Raw genomic sequence first — 14,960 nt, 5'->3', positions numbered from 1 at the left:
CAAAAACTGAGGATAATGCTACTCAATGCTAGAAGTCAAAATCTCAAAATGCACTCACTCGAGGCACTCCTTAAAATGGAGACATTGATATCTGTGCAGTGACTAAGACCTGGTTCAAGGCTCCAGAGGGCACCCCTGTACTACCAGGCTATAACTCATGCCACACTTTTCGGCCATGTAACCTGGACTGAAACATCAAAGGCAGAGGTGTGTCCATATTCATTAAGGATATCCACATCTCCAGCCTAGTTGCTCAGCATAATGCATCCGAGGATATCCAAGTGCAACTAACTCTGGGCAAAACTGCAGTCCAAATTGTAGCTTGCTACAGATCCCCCACCATGCCCCAGGATTCCCACTCTTTTTTTCTTGATGTACTGAAAAATATTAGGGTTCAACCAAACACCTTAATAATGGGTGACTTCAACTACCCCACCACTAAAAGGGAAAACTACTCGCGTACCAACTCCTTAACTCAACGCTTACTGGAATTCATAAACTCCAATGCCCTGGATCAACTTATCCACACCCCCACCAGGGACAACATTATCCTAAACCTAGTCATTACCAACATGAGTGACCGGTGTTCCACACCTGAAGTCAACTCCTCGTTTGTCCAATCCGACCATAAGCTAATCATCCTTGATATCCACATCCCGCTCCCACCCCCCATTAAGGAAACCACTGTAAAAAAATTTCTCCAAAGCCAACTTCATGCTTCTTAAGACAAAAGTGGTGAACTTCATGACACCCATGTAGATGGACAAGACAGTTACAAATGCTGAATCCTACACAAATGCATTCTATAAGCACATACACAAGTGCATGGATCGTGCTATCCCAAACAGAACCAAGATGCTATGCTCCAAAAAAAAGGAAGCCAATCTGATGGTCCCCTGCCATAAACAAACTGTACAACAGAAGGAAGAAACTGTTGCAAAAGAGAGTAAAATCCCATGAGTGGAGGAGCTCCTTGGTCAGCCTCAGTAAGACGTTGAGATCACTTATAAGATACTCCAAAGCTGCTACAAAAATAAAATCACCACTAATTCTAAGGACAACCACAAAGCATTCTATAGCTATGTCAGGAATATCAATGGCAACACCCAGATCTGCTCTGAGTTACAGCACAAAGGCATGAAAATTACAGAACCAACTGATATTGCCAACATCCTGGCAGATAGGTTCAGTGCAAACTTTACCCCCCCTCACCCCCTAAAGGGCCCATATCTATACAGGAAGAATGCAGAGTCCCTGTAATCACAACTATGCAGGTAAAAGCTGCACTCTCTAAAGCCAAAAATGCAGCATCCATGGGATCGGACAACATCCCAGGCTGCGTTTTACACGAACTTCAGAACAAACTGGCTCCCCACTTAAGCAACATGTTCAATAATAGCCTCACAACAGGCTTTGTGTCCACTGAATGGCGCACAGCAACAGGTATCCCACTGCACAAAGGGGGCGCCACCACTGATCCCGGGAACTATCGACCTATTAGCCTGATGAGCCTGGTCTGCAAGGCCATGGAACGTATCATCATGGAACTCATAAACAAAGACATTGGTAACCTCCAAACTCTGGATCCCACCCAGTTCAGATTTGAGAAAGGCAGATCATGCCTCCTGAACCTGATCGACTTCTTTGAGGCATACACCAAAGCCGTAGATGAGGGTAAGGTGGCTCACACAGCCTATCTTGACCTCGCCAAGGCTTTCAACACTATCCCCCATTCTGGAATTATAGCTAAACTCACTAAACTAGGTATAAATCCCTATGTCACAAGATGGGTTGCCAACTGGCTCACTGACAGAACCCACACTGTAAAAGTTGCAAACTCCAAATCTGACCTCAAAGCAGTGACAAGTGGAGTACAACAGGGTTCCATCCTGGGACCTCTCCTGTTTGGTATCTACTTCTCTGAAGTACAGGCTAACACAGAAGGCCTCTGGCTGATGAAGTTCGCAGATGACTGCAAACTAGGAGCCATAGTAAATGATGTGGACATCCTACAGAAGGGCCTCACTGAGACAAATACCTGGTGCCAGAGCCATGGCCTCAAGCTCAATGCCAAAAGGTGCAGTGTCATCCCCTTTGGTAAAAACTCTGTACCCATGAACTACCACATAGGTAGCAATCTACTTAACACTGAATGTGTGATAAGAGACCTTGGGACCCATGTGGACAGTAGTCTCTCCTTTGATAGTCACATCGCCACAGTAGTCAAGAAGTCCTTCTACGTGGCACACCTCATCATAAAAGGGTTCTAATCCAGGAAAAAAAAGGTCATTGTTCCCCTCTACTCGACACTCATTAGACTCATTATAGAGTACAACAGCCCTTTTGTAATGTACCTCACAAGGCATCTGCAGCAGCTGGAAAGGCCACAGGGTGGGAGGGTGGCCTAATGGTTAAGGTGTTTGCCTTACAAACACAGGGTGCAGGGTTTGAATCTCATAAGGGATAATTGGCTAGGCTTAAAATGGCTCAAAAGGGCAATTAGCTTAGTACTAATCTATGAACCTATGAACCTAAGTACCTCACAAAGAGGATTACTGGCCTCAAACAAATGCCCTACACTGACCACCTCAAAAAACTCCAGCTTTACTCCATAGCATATCACCTACTCCAAGGTGATCTCTGCCTAACATATAAAGCTATGCCAAACCCAGAGCTGTTGGACATGCTACACCTAAAGAAATCCCAATCTCTCCAAACTACACACTCTAGGGACCTAAACCTTGTCACCACAATAAACAGGACAAGCTGGAAGGATAGATTCCTGTCCCAGAGACATCCCATACTCTGGAACACGCTACCCATCTATGTCAAGCAAAGTTTTTCATTAGCACTCTTCAAGAAAAATCTTGATGAGCGGATGGGAAATAGGAAATGCACCCCGGGGATCACTTCTGTGTCTCTGCTCGACAGTGGCACAGGAAATAACTTTCTTGGGTGGAGTAAGCCAGGTAACCTTGTTGGCTAGGCTTACTTAGGCCCTTGGGCAGATAGCCTAGTACCTACCTATGAACCTATTATAGACCTGTGTGTAAGTCCTGTGATCTTTATAATCAGCCATTTGGATATAGACATTTTTCCATCCCTTCCATTTCACCACAGTTCTCCTGAGCAAGTCTGTTTTGATCAAAAGACATTTCTCCTCCCCTTGCTCAAATCTCTCCAGTTCCTGAATTATATACTTTCAGGCTCTTCACATTAAATCTTTTTACCTTCCTTCCTTTTGTTGATTTTTATCATTGTTTATCATAACAATAACAACATCTGTGCCATGTTCATCTCTTTCATCTCTTGCTGATGTAGGACCCTCTCCTTGATTTTATAGCTGAAGAAGTAGTTGTTTGTTAGAAATTTCTTTAGTCTGACAGTTTAGCTGTGACAGTTAATATCTATGATCTGCTAAAGAGCATTTTCTTAATCCTGGCTGTGAGTACTCGTGATCTTCTATAATAGGCTAATATGGTTAATAACTCAATAAAATAAATAAAATCTTTACTTCCTCAATGTACAGTTCTTGCAAATATGATTCATACTTTTCAAGTGTATAGAGTTTTGCAGAATATTCAGATTTTTTCCTTATGTTGTTGGTACATTTTTCATAAAATTGTGGTTTTCTGGCAAAGTACTGGCAAGTCATGGAAATTAAATTCAGAAAATAATGGCAGACATTTGTGTTTCAGACTCCATACTCTTCAGAAAATTCAAGCTAGCACAAAACCTGCTATCAACTTCCTAGGTCTGTAAGAGCAATATTTAACAAGTATCCCTATTTTTGGGCCTTTGTTCCCCCCATAATTTATAATTTTCTCCAGCTTTCTTGCTCTAAGAGATGAAAGGTATAGGCTGTCTTTTAAGAAGAAGGTATATCGCAAACCTTATGCTGTCACATTTGTTCCAGCAAAATGGCTAATCTGCATAAAATGACAAGATTCAAAATCAGTTTAAAAATTCTGCATATAATAGAGTTTTATTTTGAATGTCCAACTGCCAGGCCATGATATATTTTTTACCCAGCAAGGACATGGGTGGGGGATTAACATAACATAAGATTTTAATATCCAAATAGTAAGAACAGAAATGTTTACTCATTTATTTTAGAACAGGATATGCATGCACCACAGTGTAGTTTCATTACTGGAACTGTGAAAAAAATTCAGGGCTCTTGCAACCTTACCATCTGAAATATTTCCCTAAAACTGAGATTTTTAAGATTAATATCAAAAATGTCTTTTCCATTATGAATTGCTACAAAAATATCTTTAGCATATAACTTTAAAATTGAAGCAGCAGATAACAGTGAAGGCAGTATGTGAATCATATTTTTACAGCTAACATCCCATATTTTTTTTAATTTAGTTTATTCACTTTGCTACTGCGGTGGTGGTGCTGCGGTAGCGTTGTCGCCTCACAGTAAGACATCCTGTTCAATTCTCAGCTAAAGTGTCTTCTGTGTGGAGACATGTGTGAATGGGCGTACCTTGGTTGAAGGTTGTGCATCAGAGCTGGCAACTCGGCACGTAAAATATCTACTGCCAATCATTAGTGGACCGGAGTTCCGCTGTGGCGACCCCTAACTGGGAAAAGCCAAAAGACGCAACAACAACAAGTTTATTCACTTTGCTGAATGGAGTAATTTATTTAGATAATGTCCATTTTTTCTGGAAGACCCTGGTAAATGAAATTTCAGACCTTTGTTTACAGAGTGGTAGTAATACAGTTTGAGAACACAATTTAAGCATTTAAACTTGTTAGTCTGTTGTTGGTTACATGCACCTATTTTATGTCATTAATTAACAGCCTGTTACTGTGGTGGCACCCATTTTAAAAGATATTTTTTTTTCTGTTCAAGATTTAATTAGCAAAATAAGTACTGCTCTGCAGAAGTTGGATTTTGAGGCTTCTTAAGAATTCCTACTGCAAAACAACACAAGTTAATGGTAAAATGTTGGGCTGTGCAGGACAAACAGGTAAATAAATTTTGTAGCACTCTGAAGAGTGGGTGATATATAGAGAAAGGTCGGTACACTATTACATATCAAACAAGGCCATCAAAAAGTGGTGTCAAAACCTATAACTTAACCACATTATTTAATTGTATATGCTAAACCAGCAGAAACATCATTTAAGGACATTGTACTGAGTGCACACTTGAACCCAAAGCCTCTATTTACTGTGAACATTTTAACATTTTCAACTGAGAACAACACACTAGTGAACAAATATTAGATTATAATGCAGAGCTTTGTAAATTTACTGAGCACTGTTAGTTTGGGGAGGGGCTACATTATAGGACTCACATCAGTAGAGCATTCAAGGGAGTCTGCTAGCCACATCCAGACTCCACGAATCTGCAGAAGAATAAAACTGTAGACTGATGTGCAGAAAAACTTGTTGTTAGACACAGAGTGTCATAATCATGTTTTAGATATCAGAAATCTTACAAGATTCTATTGGTGAAAGTAATCCTTCTAACTGCTGGTATAGAAGTAAAGCATGTAGGCAGATGGGGACATACATAAAATGTAACAAATGAAATAAAATGAGAAAATATTACAGAAACCTGCAAAAAAAATATATAAACACATACAAAAGGTGCATGAAACCTACTCAGATGACTTGAGGTGAAACGATTTCTGAAGTCCAGAACTGGGCTTCCTTTAAGGACTGGTTGCCACATCCCTTTCTAACATTCAACAGACTACAAAATACAGTCTTCATCTGGTGTTGCAAGGCATATCAGTGATGATAAGAAGCTACACATAAGATAAAATCCCTTCTACTCATGACAAACATAATGTGTCAGGTAGCTGGCAGAGATACTTAAGCTTATAAGTTATAGTTCCTGTGGTGCAGGGTGCGATTCCTGCTATCCTCATTTACCTACTGTATGTCCTTGAGTAAGTCACTACAAGGGGGATTGTGTGCTCAGTGGGCCTACATGATTAGCAAATGGGTAATATTATGTGGGTCAGGGTTGGTATAATAGGTGAAGTGTTGACCTTGCAGTCACAAGGTACAGTGTTTGCTTTTCACCTTTGAAAAGGACATTGTCTGTTGTTAAAAAAATGGTCCACAAGAGCAGCTAGACTGGCACTCACCTATGAATGTAAAAGCTTTATATGGACTTCAAAGATGCATGTTGGATTTGCATGCTTTAAAGAAATGCAGTGTCTCCATTTTAGTGTTATTGGCTGAGTGGTATTCTAAGTAACGTTTAATCCATTAAGGGCAGAAGAAGCACAGCAAGGTAGTCAACAATGTCAAGGCAACAGAAGTTGGAGCAAATGTTACACCTGGCTAAGTGTTACAGAGGAATATTACTCTGATTGCAGCCCAGAAAACTCAAGTTTAAGTAGTTGTTTGAATGTTGTAGGAATTGGGGGGGGGACACTGAGAGGATTATGCCAGCTTTCCTCGTCTGAGGCACAGAGGAACTGCTGGTTTCCTGGAGGCTGATTAGGCTCACAGAGGTGGAGGCTTGTATGACACCAATGGCCATAACCAGCAGGACATGGGATGAGTGCTTCTAGGCCATTGGTAGGAGCTCTCATGGGTAAGTGTGCAGGGGAATGCAGGCAACAGAGAAGAGTATAAGTGCCTGCAGTGATGTAGGTGCCCATGTGAGCCACCAGGGGGTGGGTTTAGCAACACAGACCAAATGTTTACATATTTCTACCTGACCTGATGGCAGTGTAGTTCTGCAGATAAGAAAGACAGTACAAGTGCCACTGGTCCTTAGTCTGAAGGCAAAGCTAGATTTACACTACTGACAGATCATGGGCAACATTCCTCAACAGAATCCATGTGGATAACAAGGGTTCAGACAGAGGTACAAAGCACGATCATGACTGCCTGTATGACAACCCTGCAGACAGCTCTCATTTCTTTACTGGAGATACCTGACATTGGAAAATAGATAGGCTTAAGTGTTATTTGGGAAAAGTTTATGAGCAATAATGGGGGCAAAAGACACCTAGAAAACAAAGTGGGAACAAATGGAACAGAATTTCCAGCTTCTCAGAGGGGACTCATTCCCTTAAACATATAGGTGATAAAACAATACCTTATTCCATATGGCTCATCTGTGCCCTTTGCCATTTACTCCAAGATTTTTCATATGCTCCTAGGTTGGTACTATGCTGTTGGCCCTAGGGCCTATACAAGCCTAGCCAAAACAATTCCCTGGCTATTTCTTTCCACACTATTTACTTCCCTGGACCCCTGTCTAGAAGGGTGACTGACATGATCCCTGAGGTGAATTTTCTTTCTCCTATCCAATCGTCAAGGTTCCTTTTGAAGAGGGCCAAATAGGTTGTGGCAAAAACTAAGTTGTTACCACATAAAGGTTTGCATCGTAGAGGGATTCATAAAAACAGGCAGTTCCTTTTAGTAAAGAGAAATGGGACAGTATATGTCTTAGAGCATTTGTTTTTAAATTAACATATAAATGTTACAGATATAGCACATTCACCTGACATAGGAGGAAGATATCACTATTTCATTCAGATGGCGGTGACATAATCAGCACATTTACTAATATAAGTTAAGGAAGTCATCAGGATAGAACCTCATGATAAATCAGCATAATGGGCTTTTTCATTTCAAAGAATTATATTTTTGGAGTGATCTCTGCTCCTGTAATCTAGCACTGCATGGTGTACTTGGCACCTACTTATTATATTGATGACATCATCATGACAGGCTCTGATAACTATCTGTGCCTGAGATGGAGGGGGGTGGGGCAGGGATGTTTAGAGAAATGCATCAATGGCAGATGCACAGTCAGGAAGGAATGGGAAGAAAACAGGATGCCACAAATTTTTTTGGAACTCTTGGGAAAACCATCAGAATGTTAGCTTTTCCAATATGACAAGCCCAGATCTTGCAGTACAGAATGTGTATCAAATTCAAAATGCATTTAACTTATTGACAGCTTTAATTACAGTGAGCCTATGATATACAGTCAGTTTAATTAGTGGTCCTGGATACCTCAAAATTATAGAAGGATGATTTACTAAGTGGTCATAAAAGATACGTCAAAGTTAAAAAAGTTCATATCAGATCAGGAAAGCCAACTGCAGGAAACTGAAGCAATCGTGAAGCAAAAGACAATGGTGACAAAAAATAGAGTCCTGTAATACCACAGTGAAATTTTACAACAGTTTATAAAACAAGCACATGACATAGAATCCAGACTCAATGATTTGGAGAGTAGAAAAAGAGAAAACAATGTAACAATGATATGGAAACCTAAGGGTAAAGAGGCCAATATATACACCCATGCACACACATATGTATAGATATAGCTATATCTATCAATCCAGATGATAGCTAGTAGCTTTAGCATTGTCCAGATGCAGGTTTGCTGCATCTTGGTCTGTTTGTAGGGGTTGTTTGTTCTGAACATGTTTTCCAGGCCATCTTGGACTGGAAGGGGCCTTTCTGCACTCTGGTGCGAGGATTGTGCTGATTGGAACCTCTCTGGTGAAGGGTGGTTGGTCTAGGACTTGGAGTAAGTATCCTCAATGGTCCTTCTGGACCTTTTTAAAGTTTTTTCAAGTTTTTATCTTCTGGTATATAAGCTCTGCATTTGACCATGTTTGCTTGTCTCCCAGCACCGTGCACTGGTGCTCAATTGTGCGCCATAGCAGGACAGATTAATTCGACAGTTTTTTCCTTAGATACAGATGTAGCACATCAGTGTAGTCTCATCCTTAATGCTTTCCTGGTCAAAAAAATACTGCTAGGAAAATGAAACCTATTAAACTACCAAAAAAAAAAAAAAAAAAAAGGCATAAATATCCACCCACTGAGGTCCTCCTTGATAGATCCTAAAAAGCCCACCTTAGTGATGACAGTCTTCAACCTAGCATTATGGACAGTTGATCTACCCTTGTTTCTCCTGCCAACCTTGTTGACTTGTGTTTCTTGAGCCAATGTAGCAATTGCCTCATGTACACTGACAACCTTCTACCAATAATTCACTCTAGTACAGAGTGTGAGAGATGTATCTACACCAAGAATCTTGAACCCATGCTCTCTTGCACTAAAAACAGTAACATGGAAGAGGTTGCCTACCCACCCACCACTACACATGCACATAGTACTACTACTCATACACAGAGTATGAATCTAACACAAAAATCAACATAAACAGAGGTCCTCTCAAAAACCCTACTGAGACACCAGAGACCTCCAAAACACAAGACTGCTACAACTAACACAATTCCCACAGCACCCATGGTACATAGCAACACCAGTGTCTCACCTACCAGGCCCAAAAGGTGTAACACTCAAAAAACACATTTTCTAGTCAATGGAGACTCAACAGTGACACACACATGGATGTCCCACTCAGCAGGTTAGATAAGGTGAAAGTCACAGTCAGCTGCCTGTCCATTGCCAGGATTCATCAGATCATTCATGCACTCAGGTCTCTCAGCAATAAGTACCATTATGACTCTGTCATAGTTCATGTTGAAATGAATGACCTCAGATGTACCTCACTGGACTATATGAAAAGAGACATGACTGAGCTCTCTGAGTATGTGTCCCAGGCAGCTATGTCCCTAGCCCTGGGCAGCATACTACCCTCACCTAGAATGATGCCACAGTATAAACAAAAAAATGATTGATTTCAGTAACTGGTTTGGTTTTTGGTGTCATTCAAAGAGCTCCTGTCAGCCTGGAAGCCATGGACAACAAACCTCACTGCTTTGCCAGAGATGGTTTGCACCTGAGAGCTCTAGGCTTTCAGCTGCTGGCAAAGGCTCTTGTCTCCCCCATAGTGCCTTTTTAGGCAAGGTCTCGAAAACAAACTTACAGATGTGAATTTTGCCAGTCATAACAAAATAAAGGTCATGCTGCTAAATGCTAGGAGCTTAAAACAAAAACTGCACACCCTAGAAACACTTCTCTCACTGGAAGATGTAGATGTCTGTGCTGTCACAGAAACCTGGTTCAAGTCCTCAGACAGTACCTTGGCCTTGCAAGGCTACAATGCCTTATACACCTTCAGACTGCAAAATGAACGTGTGAGAACCACAGGAGGTGGTGTTTCTATCTATATTAAAGATAAATTCACCTCCCGTCTAGTTTGACTGGACAACTCCACTGAATTACTCCAAGTTCAGGTTACAGTGGGTAAGACCCTCATTCAAGTCATAGCCAGTTATAGATACCCCTCCATGGGTCAGGAGGTGCATGAAGCCTACTTGATTAAACTTGAGACAATCCAAATATTACCAAACACTCTGGTTATGGTGGATTTCAATTATCCTACCATCAACAGGGAAACCTATGCTAGCCCTAACTCGCTAGCACGAAAGTTTCTTGACTTTGTTAACTCAAATGACCTGACACAAATTGTTCATACCCAAATAAGAGGAACAAACAAACTAGATCTGGTCCTCACTAACATGTCAAACAGCTGCACTACCGCAACTGTCGGACCCTCATTAGTTAAATCTGACCACAAATCAGTCATCTTCAAGCTGACACTAACACCAGAACTCACAATGGGTGAAATCAGACTAAAAAACTTCAACAGGGCAAACTATACTCTCCTAGGTGAAGGTATAATTGCAATCTGAGCCCCACCTCCAGTTGGAAGTGATGACTACACCGAAGTTTACACTACAGCCCTGTACAATCACTATCATAAGTGTATAGACTCAGCTGTACCAGTAAGAATCAAAGCCAGGGCCCCAACTAAAAACAAGCCACCATAGTGGGCATCTAGCATCAATAAACTTTACAATAAATGCAAAAACTTGCTGTCTTAGAAAACAAAGGCAAGACCCCAACAATGGAAAGGTACCATCCTCAACCTCAATAGGTAAATAAGGCAACTTGTCAAATCCTCTAAGGGCTTCTTTGTGGAAAACTTAGCAACCATAGGCAAGGATAACCATAAGGCCTTTTACAGCTAATTATGTAGCCTAAAAGGTAGGGAGCAAGCATGTGCAGAACTAGTGAGTATGGTATCACATACTCTGACCCCACAGAGATAGCAAATCTGCTATCCCCAACCCAAAATATCTGAAGAACAAGTCATCAAGGTCTTGTCCAAGGCAAAAGACACAGCCTCTCTGGGACCAGATGGCAGTCCAGGCTGTTCTAAACAGGTTAAAACATGAACTAGCATCACCATTAAGTAACCTTTTCAATCATAGTCTAACCACAGGCTTTGTTCCTGTGGAATGGAGAACAGCAACAGTTATTCCCCTCCACAAATGTGGCCTAGCAACAGACCTGAGGAATTACAGACCCATAAGCCTGACCAGCCTCATCTCTAAGGCCATGGAACATAACATTATGAACTTCATAAATAAAGAGATAGACTACCTCCAAACCCTGGATCCTACACAATTTGGTTTCATCAAGGACAGATCCTTCCTGTTAAATCTGGTGGATTTTTCTGAAAATGTGACTAGGACAACTGACGAGGGCAAATTTGTGCACACAGCATACCATGACTTGCAAAAGCTTTTGACACAATCCCACAGTCAGGCTTTACTGATAAAATATAGCAAACTGAATGTAAACCCCTTCGTTGTAAGATGGGTTGCCAACTGACTCTCAAACCAGACACACTATCAAAGCGAGTGACCCACATCAACCAGCAGACCTATTACCAGTGCGGTAACACAGGGGTCAGTGCTGGGCCCCCAGCTGTTGGACACATACTTCTCAGAAGTTCAGGTCAAAACTAAGGGGTTGTGGCTGACCATATTTGCAGATGACTGCAAACTGGGTGCAATTATTGAATCCTCAATTGATGTCAGTATACTCCAGGAGAGTCTTATGCAAACCAGTTACTGGTGTCAGTCACGGTCTCAAACTGAATGTAAAGAAATGCATCATCATTCCCTTCAGCACAAATAATGTCCTGTTACACTATCAAATCAACAACAATCTCCAAAGTACCCATGAAGTGATAAGGGACCTGTGATCACAAGTTGACTGCGACCTTAACTTCGATCACCATGTGTCTACTGTAGGAAGGAAGGCTTTCTACATAGCACACTTGATTAGTAAAGGCATCACCTTGAGAACAAAAGAGGTTATAACCCCTCTATACTCGGCACAAATCTGACCCATAATTGAGTATAAAGCCCTGTTCAGCATGTACCATACACAGCACCTGCAGCAATTGTAGAGACCTCAGAGGTTTCTAACTAAGAAGATCAAGGGACTCCAGCATGTGCTGTACATAAACCGACTAAAATTCCTGTTAATATACTCTGTATCATATAGACTTCTTAGGGGAGACTTATGCCTGGCTTACAGAGCAATCTCAGACACAAACCTAATGAATTTGCTGCATATCCGTAAATCAAATGGGACTAGAGCTACCCATTCCAGGGACCTAAATCTGGCCTGTGACTTAAACAGCACATGCTGGAGGTACAGATTTTTCTCCCAGTGACTGCCACATCTCTGGCATAGGCTACCTATTCATGTCAAACAGAGCACCTCTATGACACTGTTCAAGTGAAATCTGAACGAGTGGATGGGGCAACATAAATTCTCACTGGAAATAGTGCCCACAACCCTCCTGGACATAGGCAGACATTACTAAATGCGATCTTGGGTATTAATTAACATTTCTATGGTATTACATTGGGATAAAATGGCTAGGCTTGAAATGATCTCCAGGTCGATAGCCTGGTAATCTGCTATGATCCCATAGATATAGATATAGATATAGATATAGATATAGATATAGATATAGATATATTTATATGGGGTCCATATATAATCAGCATTTTCAACAAATATTGCAGAATAACTAACAATTTCATGGGTTTGCATCCAGATCAAAAGAGGTCATTGTGCCCCTCTAAGCATCACTCATCAGACCCATCATGAAGTACAATGCCCCATTTGGGATGTACCTTACAAGACACCTGCAACAGCTGGAAGGACCACAGAAGTACCTCACCAAGAGGATCACTGGCCTCAAACAGATGCCCTATGCAGCTTGACAGAAGAAACTCCAGCTGTACTCGGTTGCATACCGCCTACTCAGAGGTGATCTCTGCCTGATATACAAGACAATGTCCAACCCAGAATTGATGGACATGCTCCACCTAAAGAAAACCATATCCCCTCGAGCCATACGCTCTAGGGATCTAAACCTCACCACAACAATAAATAGGACATGCTGGAGGGATAGTTTCTTGTCCCAGAGACTTCCTATGCTCTGGATCAAGATTCCAATCTACATTAGGCAGAGCTTCTCACTAACAGTCTTCAAGTGAAACCTTGATGAGTGGATGGGAAACAGGAAGTTTACCCTGGGGATCACTTCAGTGGCTCTGCTGGACAGAGGCACAGGGAACTAATCTAAGGGGGTGGCGAAAGCCAACACATTCCAGCTAGGCTTATAAATGGCTTTTGGCAGATAGCCTAGTACCTACCTATGAACCTATGAACTGTCACGGCTTTCACCATCTACAGACTGCAATCCTCACAGTACCTTCTGCAGTCCACAGATAGATGCTCCATGTGTAGCACATGACATCAAAGGCACAACACACCACCCAGTCTGCAGATGACCCTGGAGATGGGGATTCCTCATAAACATAGAACTGACATGACAGGTATTCAGACGTGGGACAGCCATATCCGCACACACACACACACACACACACACACACACACACACACACACACACACACACACACACACACACACACACACACACACACTGTTAAACCAGCATAACTCCAAATGCAATATAGCAGCACTTATAGTCTGTAGTCAGGTCAGGCACATCCCCTTCCTGTGTGTTGGCCTGATTCCACAGTGTACATTGCCAGAGGTAAATCCCTCCCCATCTGGGATGCTGTTTGTCAAGGAACAGTACGAGTTCCTGCTCACAGTGAATGAAAAGGACCAACACAAACATGATGTTCCTAGATATTGGAGTGTGTTTCCATGCAATTGGCTATGGAATGTTACCACAGCTGTTCCACATTCATTCAGCTAGGGGAGGGCTGCAATTCATGCAGAGGCAATCAGCTGATCATGAGCATTACTTAAAATACACATGCTGCTGCCTAAGAAAAGCAGGTATAGGTCTCCACAGTCACCAGTGAGGGAGGCAGACAGAGGCACCAGCAAGTCAGGGAGGGGTGGTAGAGTAAGAACTAAGCATGTTTGTGTCACACACCTACCAGCACAGGGTAGAAAACCCCTGATGACTATGTAGTGCTATCACAGTCCTATGCAATTGTTGAATGTGCCACATAGGTTACCTGTTGTGGAGTCCGAAGAACATATATGTGATGGTGAGTGACATCTGCAAAAGGGATATGGTGGCTATATGGTAGGTGATGTACATGTGCCTGTCCGCATGAACAGGTACCAGCATCAACACAGCCACACTCTCACAGGGATGCACACACATTGACACACTTAGCAGGGCCAGGGAAACAGCTCATCACCAGTAAGACTGCCAAAACACAGTACTGTGCAAGTATCACATACATCGCATGGGTCATACGGTGATTACATGGGCAAAGGGTATGGGGACTGTCTGACATCAGACAGCATGCTTCAGTATGCCACTGGGGTTGTAGTGAGTGTGGATCTGATCATACGCATCATACAACACACAGACAAACATACAGGGTGTCAGTACTGACATGCCTGGGTGCATTTCTGCACGGGTATGTGGTGGTCAACTGTGCCAGACAGCTATACAAGGCTAGGTGATAGGAATACCTTGGCATCAGGCCACATGACAATGGTCTGCATTGTGGCTCAGGCCTGTGGTTTCTGCATTTGCCCACACAGGTGGGTATTGCATCCACCATCCAGTCACCTAGGTGGCTATTGCGTGTGGCCAATGCTGTGCATTGCTTGCCATGTATGTGTTCCTTAGTCCATGACATGGATGGTGTCTGGGATGTGCACACCTCCCACATGCATG

Source organism: Protopterus annectens, chromosome 4.part0 (genome assembly GCF_019279795.1).
Source record: "Protopterus annectens isolate FY-2018-M chromosome 4.part0, PAN1.0, whole genome shotgun sequence".
Classification (NCBI taxonomy): Eukaryota; Metazoa; Chordata; order Ceratodontiformes; family Protopteridae; genus Protopterus; species Protopterus annectens.
This window is presented reverse-complemented; position numbering follows the sequence as displayed.